The following is a 16,048-nucleotide window of genomic DNA, read 5'->3' as shown; positions in this document are numbered from 1 at the left end:
GTACAAGCATCCTCCCAAGCCTCCCCAGCTCTCCCTATGCGTGCAAGGTCCTGGTGAGTCGACACGTGACTACCTCACGCGTTGGGCTGAGCTCCGGAACTCCTGCGAGGGCGTGCACGAGGTGCAGGCCATCGAGTACTTCACAGCCGGGTGCCGAGAAGGAACCCTCCTCAAGCACAAGCTCCTCTACGACGAGCCAGAAACCCTTGACGAGCTGCTGATCATAGCGGACAAGTACGCTACGGCCGACTCCTCCATAAAGACGGAAATTCAAATCAGCACGACTGGCAAGGTAGCTCCTCAGGCTTCGAGAACTCCGGCAGCAGACGCTGGCCGGCGACAACAGTAGGGCGACCACAAGCGCAAGGCCCGGCAGCCGGCTTCCAGCAGCCGGCAGGTCGCGACCGTCGAAGCCCAGCAGCCAGAAGAGCAGCCTCCGCCCAAGCGACAGAAAGGCGGCTAGCCAAACTGGTTGCCGGCCTTCTCCTATGAGCAGACCTTGGATGGACCTTGCAAGTTCCACAGCGGCGTGAAGCCATCAAATCACACCACCCGGAAGTGCCACTGGCTCACTAGGATCGCCAAGGGAGATGGCCTCCTGCCACCCCCGCCTGCTGGGCAGCCGCCTCCGCCTCCGCCCCAGCAGCCGGCAGTCAGGCCAGTCGGCGCAATACAAGACGAGTACCCTGAAGAGCACGGAGCCTACGTGGTGTTCACCAGTGTGGCTGACGATCGACGCAGCAGGCGGCTGCAGCGACAAGAGGTGAATGCGGTAGCCTCAGAGACGCCAGAGTTCATGCACTGGTCAGAGAGGCCCATCAGCTGGAGCAGGGCTGACCACCCAGAAGTGATGCCAAGTTCGGGCTCCTATGCCTTGGTCCTGGACGCTACCTTTGCCACGGACAAACGGGCCGCGCGTTTTTCGCGAGTTCTGATAGATGGGGGCAGCAACATCAACATCCTGTACAAGGACACCATGGAGAAGTTAGGAATCAAGCAGAGACAGCTTCAGAACAGCCGGACTGTGTTCCACGGCATTGTTCCTGGGCTTTCCTGTTCACCAATCGGCAAGATCCTGATTGACGTCCTCTTTGGGGACAAAGATCACTTCTGAAGAGAGTCTGTTTGGTTTGAGGTGGTGGACCTCGAGAGCCCGTACCATGCGCTACTTGGCCGGCCCGCCTTGGCCAAGTTCATGGCGGTCCCCCACTACGCCTACCTCAAGATGAAGATGCCAAGTTCTAGGGGAATTCTGACTGTGGCCAGCGACTACCGGAAGTCGTCTGCTTGCGCGGCCGAGAGCAGTCGGCTGGCCGAGTCCCTGGTGATTGCGGCCGAGAAGAGACTCCTTAAGCGAGCTGTGGCGATGGCCGGCAAGCAGCCGGAGATATCGCCCGACCCGAAGGAATCGGAAGCCGAAGGTTCATTCAAGCCGGCCAAAGAGACAAAGAAGATACCCTTGGATCTGGAGCACCCAGAGAGGTACGCCGTCGTAGGTGCAAACCTCGACATCAAATAGGAAGGCGAGCTCGTCGATTTCCTCCGTGAGAATCAAGACATCTTCGCGTGGTCTCCCAAAGACATGCCAGGTGTGCCGACGGAATTCGCCAAGCACAAGTTACACGTCCGATCTGATGCAAAGCCGGTCAGGCAGCCCCTGCGCCGCTTATCAGAAGAGAAGAGTTGTCGGAGAAGAGATAGCCCGACTCCTAGCAGCCGGCTTCATTATGGAAGTTTTCTTCCCGGAGTGGCTGGCAAATCTGGTCCTGGTGCTAAAGAAGAACAAGCAATGGCGAATGTGTATTGACTACACGAGCCTCAACAAGGCCTGCCCCAAGGACCCATTTTCTCTGCCGAGAATTGATCAGGTGATAGACTCCACAGCCGGATGCGAGCTGTTGAGTTTCTTGGATGTGTACTCAGGATATCACCAGATCAAGCTGAACCCGGCTGATAGATTGAAGACCGCCTTCATCACGCCGTTTGGAGCATTCTGCTACCTCACCATGATGTTCGGCTTGAGGAATGCCAGCGCCACCTTTTAGCGTTGCATGCAGAAGTGCCTCCTCAAGCAGCTCGGTAGGAACGCCCACATTTACGTGGACGACGTGGTGGTGAAGACGGAAAAGCAAGGAACATTGCTGGAAGACCTCAAGGAGACCTTTGAGAACCTGCGCCGGTTCCAGATCAAGCTCAACCCCGAGAAGTGTGTCTTCGGAGTACCAGCTGGCCAGCTGCTAGGTTTCCTTGTCTCTGAACACGGCATAGAATGCAACCCAGTAAAAATCAAGGCCATCGAGAGAATGGATGTACCTAGCCGACTGCTGGATGTGCAAAAGTTCACCGGCTGCTTGGCGTCCATCAGCCGATTCATGAGTCGGCTGGGCGAGAAAGCTCTCCCCTTATACCAACTCATGAAGAAGACCACTTTTTTCGAGCGGAACCATAAGGCGGATGAAGCTTTTCACCAGTTGAAGAAGACGCTGACTACTCCACCCGTCCTGGTGGCTCCGACTCCCAAGGAACCTATGTTCCTGTACATCGTCGCCACCAGCCGAGTAGTCAGCACAGTCATTGTAGTAGAGCGCAAGGAGGAAGGCAAGGCGCTACCTGTCCAGAGACCAGTATATTACCTGAGCGAGGTACTGTCGACCTCCAAGCAGAACTACCCCCACTACCAGAAGATGTGCTATGGCATGCACTTTGCTGCCAAGAAATTGAAGCCTTACTTTCAAGAACATCCAATCACGGTGGTCTGCACGGCTCCACTTGCCGAGATCATCGGCAGCCGTGATGCCTCTGGTCGATTGGCCAAGTGGGCCATAGAGCTGGCTCCTTACACCATCTACTACCAGCCCCGCACCGCTATCAAATCACAAGCACTGGCCGACTTCCTCGTTGACTGGGCCAAGACCCAGTACCTGCCTCCAGCACCTGACTCCATCCATTGGCGGATGCACTTCGACGGCTCCAAGATGCGCACCGGCTTGGGAGCCGGCGTCGTCCTCACCTCTCCCAAAGGCGACAAGCTCAAATATGCACTGCAAATCCATTTTGCCGCCTCCAACAACGTGGCCGAGTACGAGGCGCTCATTCACGGGCTCCGGCTTGCCAAAGAACTTGGCATCCGCCGGATCTTGTGTTATGGCGACTCGGACTTAGTGGTCCAGCAGTCGTCTGGCGACTGGGACGCCAAAGACGCAAACATGGAGAGCTACCATTTCCTCGTGCAGCAACTCAGCGGGTATTTCGAAGGGTGCGAGTTCCTCCATGTGCCAAGAAACGATAACGACCAAGCAAACGCCTTGGCACGAATCGGCTCTACCCGCCGAGCAATACCATCTGGCGTCGCCCTTCAACGCCTCCTCAAGCCGTCTGTCAAGCCTTCACCAGAATCAGACTCCATCTTTGTGCCGGCTCCTCCCAAAGACGGCGGACCCGACTCCAGAGTTCTGGCAGTCGGAACGAGGACTTTGGCGGGAGACTCCAAAGCTGCCACAGTCGAGCCCGGCCCGGGGACTGCGGTGACGGACTTGAAGATTCCAGAACTTGGCCCAAGGACCGAGCCAGTCAGCCTGGGGACTTCATCAGCCCAACAAGCGGTTGTTGACTCCAGCCCACCGCCTCCCAGCCCAGCCGCCCTCGTCCAAGTCGCAGTTCTGATAGTCGATGAAATAACAGCACCCTCATGGGCCCAGCCCATCCTCAAATTTCTGGTGAACAAAGAGCTACCAACTGATGAGACCCCAGCTCAGCAAGTACAACGCCGGGCAGCAGCCTATACCATAATCAACAGAGAGCTGGTCAGGCGCAGCATCACTGGTGTCTACCAGTGCTGCGTAGAGCCAGAGCAAGGCCAGGAGATCCTCAAAGACATCCATCAAGGCGAATGTGGCCACCATGCGGCTTCAAGAGCACTCGTTGCCAAAGCTTTTCGGCACGGTTTCTTTTGGCCGACTGCCTTGGAAGAGGCCAAGGAGTTGGTCCAAAAATGCAAAGGGTGCCAGAAGTTCAGCTCCAAGCCGCACCAGCCGGCTTCCGCACTCAAGACCATCCGCATTGCTTGGCCTTTTGCTGTTTGGGGCCTAGACATGGTGGGACCATTCAAAACAGCACGAGGTGGTCTGACTCACCTACTTGTTGCAGTGGACAAGTTCACCAAGTGGGTGGAAGTAAAGCCAATTAAGAAACTGAACGGTTCGACTACCGTGACCTTCATCACCGATATCACAATTCGGTACGGCATACCACACAACATCATCACCGACAATGGCACAAATTTTGCCAAAGGCGCCTTGGCCCGTTTCTGCGCAACACAGGGCATCCGACTGGACCTAGCGTCCTCGCCCACCCGCAGTCAAACGGCCAAGTGGAGCGAGCAAACGGCCTCATCCTGTCCGGCATCAAGCCTCGGTTGATCGAGCCTCTGGAGCGCTCGGCTGGCTGCTGGCTTGACGAGCTGCCAGCCATCCTCTGGAGTCTATGCATGACTCCAAACAAGTCAACCGGCTTCACGCCCTTCTTCCTCGTCTACGGTGCCGAAGCCGTCATCCCAACGGACATAGAGTTCGACTCCCCACGAGTCACCATGTACACCAAGGAGGAAGCAGAAGAAGCACGACAAGACGACGTCGATCTGCTGGAAGAGGGCCGGCTGTTGGCACTCAGCCGGTCCAGCATCTACCAGCAGAGCCTGCGCCGATACCACAATAGGAAGGTCAGGCCAAGATCTTTCCAAGAGGGCGACCTTGTACTCCGGCTGACCCAGCGAACAGCCGGCCAGCACAAGCTGTCACCGCCTTGGGAAGGCCCTTTCATCATCAGCAAAGTACTAGGCAACGACTCCTACTACCTGATCGACGCTCAGAAGCCCCGAGCACGCAAGAGGGACGACTCCGGCAAGGAGACAGAGCGGCCATGGAACGCAAATCTTCTCCGAAGATTTTACAGTTAATGCAATATGTACCACGCTACCTTTTGTATTAAAATACCAAGACTTTGGGCCCCCCGAGACGAGCTCGGGGACTGCCCTCTTTTGTCTGTATGATAAAAATTATGCCTACAAGTATGTTACTCTTTATCATGCCGCTTGGCACCGGGCTCGACAAGTCGGCCCGGGGACTTGCCGCCTTGCACTATGAAATGCTTCCTGCAGTTGGACAAGTAGTGTGTAAACGCCTAAGCCGTCTCCTGCCAGAAGCCGCAGCTCGCAGAGCGACTGTACGGTGGGCAGCAGTAAGGTAGAATGGGCATTCGCATGAAAAATGGCTAAGGACCCAAAGCATAAAACATAGCTCAAGACGGCTTCCAAGCCCTTCTCGCAAATTGACTCTCGGACAGTCGGATTGTTGTTTTCTATCCAACTTTCTCAAACAATCTTGAAATCAGCTAAGTACTTGCTTTCCCAAAGTAGCCTAGCACTTGATCCAGCAACAGTCTGCAGAGCGGCTGTCCGATTGGCAAGGCAGGCAACTAGGAGAAAGCGACAAAGGAAAACAACCAAAAGAACAATGAGCAAGAAAAGATAGACACACACACACACACACACACACACACACACACACACACACACACACACATATATATATATATATATATATATATATATATATATATATATATATAACATAGGCCCTTGGCCGAATTATCGAATAAAGGTTCAAAATACACCCCGCGGGTGGAATTGTGCGAATTAACAAGTTCTTCAAAAGACTACTGAAGCAGATAAAACAAAAGACACAGCGGCAGCTTAGGAGGCAGCAGACGGAGTCTGGGGGTCGGAGGAGGCGCCAGCGTCAATCGTCGAGGCAGTCGACCGGCTGGTCTCGGCTTGATCGCCTCCGGCAGCAGTCGGATCGGTTGCACGCGGCTCGTTGCTGGAGGCGCGGTCAGGCTGAGGCTGGCCGTCTGCTCCGTCTTGTGGTGCCTCCGCCTCGCCCTCATCCTCCGCCTTGTCCTCCTCCTCGACGCTGGAGCCGATCACCTCCGCCGAGTCTTCGCCGTTGTCTGGGTTCATCCCAAACCACTCTGGCAGGACCTCCTCGCCATCTTCAGACCGCTCGGGGACGAAGATGCTCGTGTCGGTGTACTCAGCGATCGCCACAGCATGCTTGACGAGGGCGTCTTCCGCAGCCGCCAGCTCCGGCTGGGCCTTCGACCGAAGCGTGGCCAACCGGTCTAGATCCAGCCCCGGGTACCACGCCTTGACGAACTCTAAGGCCCAGCACGCTCCAGCCCGGGTCGAAGAGCCCTTCCAGGCCTCGAGGCGACCAGCCGCGACCTCTAACCAGTTGGCCGTCAGGCTGGGGGTGCGCGGAGCCTGCATATCCGGCCAAAGGGCGGAGATCGCCTGGGCGCCGACGCGCTGAAGCCGGCGTAGCATCCGGTGAGCCGGCCGGAGGCGAGCCTCGATACTCAAGATGTGCTCATCAAGAGTTCGAGGGGCATCAGCGGCGATCTTTGTGCCCTCCGCCCTCCAACTTGCACGATCGGCCTCGATGGCTTGGATAGCGCCTGAGACTGCCCAGGGAAGAAGTCTACAAAAGACACGAAGAAAAAAAAAGCGAGTCAAAAACCGGGAGTCGGCACGACCTAGGTCGGCAGCTCAAAGAAAGAAAACAAAGCGACTCACCATCAACGATGTCTTCGATCTCGTGGAAGCCGGAGGACAGCGTCGCCTCCTTGTCAGACCAGGAAGAGCGCTCGCTCGCGAACTCGGCCAGGAGGGCGGCCTCCGTCTCCTCCGCCTCCCTCTGCAACTTCGCGAGCAACCCCTTCTGCTCTGCCAACTGAGTGGTCAGCAGATCGCGCTCCGCGGTGAGCTTGCTGCACTCCTCCCCTTTGGCGAGCAGGGCGGAGTTGGCTTCACTTAGCTGCTGTTGAAGAGCAGCGTTGGCCCCTGAAGGAAAGAAAGAAAGACAACAGTCGTCAGTAAAGTAGGTCGCCGGGGAGATCCGGCCCGACTGCTCAGTAGTCGGCCTGAATCTCGGGGACTACAGCCCGTGGGTGCGCTAGCGCGCCCCCGCAGAGAAGAGAAAAAGGAGGAGGACTTACTCCAGCTCTCCGCCAAGTCAGCGGTCCGCTTGCCCAACTCTTCAACATTACGGTTGAAGGTGGTGACGCGGAGGTTGTGGTAGTCCTGCAACAAGCATTTCAGACAAAGTTAGTACCCAGAAGTTCATCAAATTGGAGTTTCGGACCGCCTGCTCAGCAGCCAACCCGAAATTCAGGGACTACACCCAGTGGGTGCGCTGGCGCGCCCCCACAGAGAGGAACAAGAAAAATAAAGGCCCAAAGTAAAGACATACCCGGACGACCGCCCGCGACGCCAGGAACGCCTTGGTGCAGCTCTGGAGAGCATCCCCCTCAGCGCGGAGCTTCGCCTGGACGTCCAGGAGCGCCCGGTTTAACGGCCCTGTGCCACCTCCCCGCACCCAGCCAACAGGTGCGGCGCTCGTCGCCTCGGCATCTGGAGCCGCGGAGCTGGTGGTGCCGGCCTCCAGGGGGCGGGGTGCCGAAGTCGCCTTCTCCAGACGACGGTTCGCTGGCGAGCCGACCTGGAGGAGTAGCCTCGCCACGGCCTCTACTTCGGTCGGCGGCATCGAAGGGTCCGCTGGCTGCTCGCCTCGCATGCGTTCAGACGGCGGCGGAGGCAGCAGCGGAACGTTCGCGCCCGGAGTAGAGGGCTTGCCGCCTTCCCTCTCCTCGACAAGGTTCTCCCCACCGGCTCCTCCAGTCTGCCCCGTGAATTCCGGCGGCGGCGGCGCAGAGTTTAGCGGGGTAACAAGCAAGGCCGCCTGGCGGCGTGCGGCTTCCTTAGCCCGCTGCTTCGCCGCGGCGGCGGCTTCGGCCTCCGCTAGTTTTTTCTTGGCGGAGGCCTCTGCCCTGTCGGCCTCTGCCTTCTCCAGGCGGAGGGCTTCTTCTTCATTGCGCTTCTCCTGCGCATTCCGCTCCGTCGCCTCCCGGAGGTCGGCAGCGGGGTCTATCCGCCGAGTGGTGGCAGGCGTCCCCGCTGACCCCATCACGGAGGCGGCGGCGACCCGCTCAAGAGAGAGGGGAGCCCTGAAGAAAGAAGGGCGAGCAGAGACTCAAACAAAACACGAAGAAATAATAAACTTTGAAGTCAGAATACTCACACAGAGACCAACAGCGGCTTCTTCACTTCCTTATGGAAGCGGATGGCCTTCGCGGCTGCCTTGTCCTGCCAGGTCGCCGCAGTTGAGCCCTAGGGCTTCTTCGGCCGGCTGCCAAACAAAGTCGGCGCAGCCCGGTGCTTCTTCCCGCCGCCCGGAGCGCCCGACGCGGCAGAAGAGCCCGCGCCCGGCTGGCTGGCTCCTAGCCGATGGTGAGGGGCGACTCCTCCCTCGGCGTCGTCTTCAGGACAATCGGCAAAGGTAGCCGAGGGCCTGAAGTCGCCTCTCGTTCCTCCTCCTCCCTCGGCGTCGTCTTCCAGAGCCGCCGCCCCCAGACCGGGGTCGTCGACATCGCTCTCCGCCCGATCGGCGGCAAACTCATGGGCCGGCCCCGAGGTGCCGGCTGGTGGGTGAAGAAGGGGATTCTAACCAAAAAGCAGACTGATTAGAACAAGACTCGGCAAGAAGAAGATAATCTAAAGAAAAGAGAGGCGACTCACCACGGGCGGGGGGTTGGTGCGGCAGTATGGCTCCTTGCCGAATCGCCAGTCCTCCGGGAGCCTGCTGTCCGAGAGGTAGTTCACCATCAGGGCCACCTCTTTGTGAGGCATGTCCTTGGTGCACATCCGACTCGAGTCGCGGCCCCCGCTCATCTGGCATATCAGGTGAGGGCGGCCTTGGAGTGGGAGAAGTCGGCGCGAGACGAAGGCGACCAGCAGGTCCGGGCCGGTCAGACCCTCCGACTGCGTCAGCACTCGGAGTCCCATGATGGCGCCGGCTCCCGCAGGCGTCAGCGACCTGGCCCGGTACAACCAGTTGGGCAGTCTGCCAGCCGGCGGGCCAGCTTCGAAAGCCGGCAGATTAACCCAGTCGCCCCTTGTGGTGACGTTCTTGACGTAGAAGTAGGACCGCTGCCACATCTTCACCGACTTCAGCAGCGAGATGGAGGGGAAGTGGTTGTCAGCTCCTGTCCTTCGCACGGCGATGAAGGCGCCACACTAAGCCGGCACGCCCGCAGCCTGGGTACCGAGCTTGGAGAAGAAGAACTCCCCCCAGAGCTCGAGGGTGGGGAGGACTCCAAGGAAGCCCTCGCACAGAGCCACGAAGGCGGACAGCAGCACCACTGTGTTGGGGGTGAGGTGGTGCGGCTGGAGTCCGTAAAACTCCATGAACGACCGGAAGAAGCTACTCGCTGACAGCCCCAGCCCACGCAGGCAGTGCGAGCAGAAGATGACCCGCTCGCCCTCCCGCGGGGCGGGGGAAATCTCCCCCTCCGGCGCGAGACGCACCTACACGCGATCCTCACTGGGAAGCCGACGGGTCTGGCGGAGGAACAAGATATGGTCTTCGTGGACCTCGGAGCCGTCCCAGGTGCCGGAGCGCACTGGGGGAGGCGCGGCCGCGGAGGAAGAGCTCATCGCGAAGCTATCGCCGCGGCGTTCGCCGGAGCTTGGGCGTGCGGCAAGGCGAAGAAGAGAAGAGGAAGCAGGAGAGCGAGGAGCTGCGAGGAGGAAGAAGCGAGGGGTAGTGGGAAGAAGGGGCGCGCATGCCCCCCTCTTCCCCCTACTTATAGTCCTATGGGCTGCGAAGCCGAGGGGGCGGACGTGGGGATTTACTGCGCCCGCAGCCCCACGACCCCCACAATCCACGTAAAGTTACTGCGCGCAGTAACTTCACGGGAATCCCAACCGCCCGCCAGGGCCGCAGCGGATCCGCTCGGGCGCCGAGGCGCGGTAGTGGCGGGCCCCGCCTATGGGCCTGTCCCGTCGCGCGCGTGGGATGGCAGAACGGCCTGGCCACGTGACCTCGTGTGATAGGCCAGGAACAGGCGGTGGCCTGGAAGCTTAGCTAGCACGCCACTTGAAATCCTGCCGCGACGTTCGAACTACTGAGCAAGTCAGAATTGAGTAAGGCCGAGTTGGGCGAGTCCGACTCCTTCTAGTCAGCCCGGCGGAAGTCAATCAAGACCATGAGTTGCGCCCGAAAGAGAAACTGCTGAGGCTTCTCGGCCGATCGTCCGCGGCGCCTCACCAGCTTCAGGGACTACTGTCGAAGCCATGGGCCACGGGTAGGCCAACCCGAGCCCCACGACCTTTCAAGACATCAGGGCAGGCTGCGCCCCTCAAGACCACAGGGCGAAGAGCCGCCTCCTGGGGAGTCTACGGCAAGGCGGCTGACTGCCCGCTCACAGCTGAGTCCCAGGGACGACTTCCAGAGAAGCCGGCTTTGGGGAGTCGGCCGGCGACTCCAACAAACCGTGACCTCATCGAGGGGGACGGGACAGGGGCGTGGCTACAATGAAGCCCACTCCCCGCCCCTTACCAAGGGCAGGCATGGCTACAGCGCGCCGTACTTGGGAAGATCTCCCCGCGGCGTGGCACTGTTGCCCAGCCGGCCCTGACATCAGCACCACTCTACCTGGTCTTGCACCCACGACGGCTTGTCTATATGGCCTGGAGGCAGCAGGGCCCACCAGCCAGCGAGACCTCGGGAGACGGCGGGAGCACCGCCAGTCGGACCTAACGGGAGTCGGCCCGGGGGAGTCGGCCGAGCCCTCCCCCGGGCCCACACGCCATTAATCAAGAAGAGATGGGGAGTGGCCACAGTGATCGCCCGCCAGGCGGCGGGGCTGTTGCCACGACCCCATGACCAAGCTTGCATCATCAGGAGCACGACTACAGTAATCAGCAGCCGGCAATACCCGCCCGCGGCGGACGCGGCCTGTTGGCTCCGTACCAGACCAGTCGGCGGGGCCCAGCAGTCGGCGGGCCCCAGCAGTCGGCGGAGAAGTCACAGGTCGGAGACACTGACGGTTGGGCCCGCGCCTAGTCACATTACCATTGTACCCCTGGGGGGTAGGCCTATATAAACCCCCCAGGGCACCCATGCAAAGGGTTGGATCCCAGTAGTTCGATACCTCACCAGATAGAGGGAGAGAGCTAGCCTTGCCCTCTCCTACCACCATACACAGCTCAAGGAGCGACCGTGTAAACACTTGACCATAGTGATCATGCGGAGACCCCGCAGAGCAGCAGTAGGGGTATTATCTCCCCGGAGAGCCCCGAAGCTGGGTAAGATTCGCCGGCGTGCATGCCTTCGCCTCATCCCATTTCCAAGCACCGACAACGTTCTACTCGCCCCCACCATGATAAGCCATCCATTGGCATATGTCGCACCAAACCCCCGACACAACTTCTATTAAACATTTACTTTTATAAGTTAATAAGACATGGGATGTTTCTATAATGTATATATAAGTCTCTATTAAATATACAATAATAGTAATAACATAAATATATATAATGTGGTTAGAAGGGAAAACATAAATTGGACACAACATTATTATTCTTATATACATATAGATAAATAGAACACAGATCTATGTTTTATTAAAAAAATACATTGGGCTGCCGATCTTTAAGAAAAAGTGAAACCTACGTTGGGAAGCCATAGGCCAGTGCATACATGATGGACCTCAAAAAATAAGTTGAAACCACTGTCTCGGTATGTCGTGGGCTACGCATGTTAAAAAACAAAACCTAGGCCTAGCTGATACTTGTTCGCCCTCTGGAAAAAATGATACCAGCTAGATCCCCGATACCCCTTTCCTGCAACAACAACAACAAAAAGGATCCCCGATACCCCTGAAAAAAGCTCCCCGATGACAGTCATCGTTGGAAATTTATTTCATTTATTAACTAGGTTGACAAACCCGTGGACCCCAACATCAGTATACAATTAGGAGGAAGCTTTTTTCTGATGAGGCACTTGCTTGCGTACGGCTTGGACCTGGTGGGTCTCCACTGTCTGTCTCTCGGCGTACAATCCTCTTCGGATTCCTCTCATTTGTTGAGCATGTTGAAAAAGACATACGATGGTGCCACGGGGAGCGCACACAGACGGGAAAGAACCGGAGCCGGGAAAGACGCCTTCATTCTTTTGAACATACCGCACTAACCCAATGGCTGCAGCCCTCTCACCCAAAAGTTGTACTGCCCGGGTTTGATTCCAACTGGTGCAGTTGAAAAATATCTAACACTTGCCAAAATTTCGTCCCTAGTTTACCCAGTTTTCCGCACACTCAACATGGTCTTGCCATTTTGAAAATAGCATATGTTTTTGACTTTGCATCATATGAAGATGTGCTATACATGAATGTTGATCAGCATGATGTTAACTTGTTGTTAGTTCCATTTTTTACCATGAATAAAATTTCCAGCATTCTGTTATCCATGTTTGAAAAGTGTCTGTTGATTTAAATACTCTGCCATTGAAACATGCAGTTTCTTATCTGAAAAACACTTGGACAAGCAGCCCTCGCCGGTGTTGGATTCGATGCCGCGCTTCTTCAATCCCCCGGCAGCGCGAGGGGGAAATAAACTTCCGTCCCGTGCTACCGGTTGGGGAATGGAGCGAACTGGATTAAAGAGGGGGCCGGCGGCACGACTGAAGAAGCACATTAGATGCAATTTTTTTTCAGTGGATGGCTCTCGTTGGTATTTTTTTACTTGCCTCTGCACCATACAACTTGTATTTTTAGCCTCATAGCCCGTGGTGGACTAGCAACCATTTGCTAGGCAGCCAAACCTACAGAAAGCAGCACTCAGTTTTCCATCAGGCCCCCAAAACAATGCAGTACTATGTTTGTTTTGAGGCCGAAAACATTACGGGAGGGGTTGAGCGGGGGAGGGGGGAAGACAGAGCAAAAAGATAAAAAAGAGGTGATGCGCTGTTGCTACCCTAACAAGCAGGTGCAATTCTTCTCGGGAAGGTGTGCTGTTGACACCCACACAAGAGAAATCCCATAGTAGACACACTAACAAGTTCACACACAAGTACAACAGAAAAGGTAAACATTCATATCAAACTGAAGTTCACAAGACACGTTCATATTCATAGCCAACATTCACAATCAACAACTCAAAAGATTCATATATACACAAGGTCAGCATGTCTATGCATCCAAATGATTGATAGATCACAAGCCAATATTCATAGATAATTCATAAAAAGATTCAGATATACACATGTTCAGTATGTTTATGCATCCAGATAATTGAGATCAAAGCCAATATCATCCATGGACAAACTTTAATTACCTAGGGTACAAACTGGTAAATGGTGTTCAGTCGGAGGTACTTCTTGCTAAAATTAATGCTTGTACGAGTAAACTTTCGAGTACATAAGAGGCAGCACAGACAATCTGAACTTTGCTTGTAGGTTTATCCTCGGGATAGTGGCCTCGATGCTGAGGGAGGTTTGAGCAACTTGGCCACTACTTTCATCCAACTTGTTTACTGGCTCATATTGGTCCTGTAGCTCGCCAAAATTCTATAATTGCAAACAAGAAAGGAGGCGGTCGAACCACCCAAATTTTTTGTGCAATTCAACTGAAATGAAGCATCCCTGGCGTGCAAACTGATTAAGTGCAAGATGAATATACGCGTCAACCAACTTGTTTGGAATCTTTAGACTCCATGTCACACGGTTGGCTACCATATGTGCCGATAACCAAAAGGCACAAGTTGGGACCAAAGACTGGACTGCCTTTTTCTGGGCTATGCGCCAAGCAATATTTTTGGCGTTCACTCTCCTAATACTTGGAGTTTGACAAATGGTTGACAGCGGTTGATACTCGAATGAATATAGGCACTTCTTCTTGTCAACATCAATTCGTGTTTGAGTGAACTTTGGAGTACATAGCAGCAGCATAAGTATCTCTCCATCTGATCTTTTTGTGCAGTTCTACTGAAATCATCTGATGTAATGATTTGCCTGCGAGTTCAGGCTCTAAGTTACTCCTTTATGAAATTGAAAAATAGTAGCACAATACCAAATTACCAATACATATGGTAAGCACAATAATCAGGATAAAGACCGGTACTGATGTCGCTTGAAGCTACGTCGGTATTTCCCCAAAGGGGAAGGGATGATGCAGCACAGCGGTGGTAGGTATTTCCCTCAGATACGAAACCAAGGTTATCGAACCAGTAGGAGAACCAAGCAACACAATGTAATCAGAACCTGCACACAAATAACAACTACTCGCAACCTGACTTGTAAAAGGGGTTGTCAATCCCTTTCGGGTAGCGGCCCAGAAATTGGCAAACAGACGTGAGATAAAATTGTAAATATTGATAGATCGAATGCCAAATAAAATAAATAAGAATAAATTGCAGAAAGGTATTTTTGTGTTTTTGGTTTAATAGATCTAAAAATAAAAGGCAAATAAAATAGATCGCGAAGGCAAATAATATGAGAAAGAGACTCGGGGGCCGTAGGTTTCACTAGTGGCTTCTCTCGAGAAAAAAATAGCAAACATTGGGTAAACAAATTACTGTTGGGCAATTGATAGAACTTCAAATAATCATGACGATATCCAGGCAATGATCATTACATAGGCATCACGTCCAAGATTAGTAGACCGACTCTTTCCTGCATCTACTACTATTACTCCACACATCGACCGCTATCCAGCATGCATCTAGTGTATTAAGTTCATGAAGGAACGGAGTAATGCAATAAGAACGATGACATGATGTAGACAAGATCTATCTATGTAGAGATAGACCCATCGTTTTATCCTTAGTAGCAATGATACATACGTGTCGGTTCCCTTTCTATCACTGGGATCAAGCACCGTAAGATCGAACCCACTACAAAGCACCTCTTCCCATTGCAAGATAAATAGATCAAGTTGGCCAAACAAAACCCAAATATCGGAGAAGAAATACGAGGCTTTAAGCAATCATGCATAAAATAATCATGCATAAAAGAGATCAAAGAAACTCAAATAGTTTCATGTATATAAAAAGATAGATCTGATCATAAACTCAAAGTTCATCCAATCCCAATAAACACACTGCAAAAAGAGTTACATCATATGGATCTCCAAGGGACCATTGTATTGAGAATCAAAGGACAGAGAGAAGCCATCTAGCTACTAACTACGGACCCGAAGCTACAAAGAACTACTCACACATCATCGAAGAGGCACCAATGGAGGTGGTGAACCCCATCTGTGATGGTGTCTAGATTGGATCTGGTGGTTCTGGACTCTGCGGCGGCTGGAATTGATTTTCGTCGACTCCCCTAGGGTTTCTGGAATATTGGGGTATTTATAGAGCAAAGAGGTGGCCCGGGGGGCACCCGAGGTGGGCACAAGCCACCACGGCGCACCTGGGCCTCCTGGTGCGCCCTGGTGGGCTGTGCTCTCCTCGGAGAACCCCCCAAGCGCTGCCTTGGCCCATTAGGTGTCTTCTGGTCCATAAAAAATCTCCGTAAAGTTTCGCTGCATTTGGACTCCGTTTGGTATTGATTTTCTGCGATGTAAAAAACATGCAAAAAACAACGACTAGCACTTGGCACTATGTCAATAGGTTAGTTCCAAAAAATGATATAAAATGATTATAAAACATCCAAGCTTGATAATATAACAGCATGGAACAATCAAAAATTATAGATACATTGGAGACGTATCAGGTACCAGCCTATGTGAGGTAGCATATTAATTACTATTTCCTTTGACTGGAAGCCGAGATAAGTGATTGACAGGAAAGGAAGGAAGCAAGCAAGCCAAGATAAAGCGACTGACAGGAAGGGAAGGAAGCAGTCAAGGCAATGAAGCACCCAAAGTTTTTGTGTAGTTCCACCAAAATCGAGCATCCCTGTTGGCACATATATTGAGAGAGTGAGATTACTTTAATAATGGGACTAGTTGATGAAACATACACTAACAAATAGAAGCACCCTCATTATGTTAATGGGTAAAGTTAGCAACATAGTAGTCTTGCTTAAATAGAGGTATTAGTTTATTTAATCAGTGCCAATTAGCTTAACACTGAAAGCATTGCCATGTATCATAGGTTGTAAAACTTTAACGTGCAAAGATAAAGGAGTTTCTTATGACAGTAGCA

This window comes from Triticum dicoccoides, chromosome 5A (genome assembly GCF_002162155.2).
Source record: "Triticum dicoccoides isolate Atlit2015 ecotype Zavitan chromosome 5A, WEW_v2.0, whole genome shotgun sequence".
Classification (NCBI taxonomy): Eukaryota; Viridiplantae; Streptophyta; class Magnoliopsida; order Poales; family Poaceae; genus Triticum; species Triticum dicoccoides.
Note: the sequence above shows the minus strand (reverse complement) of the source record.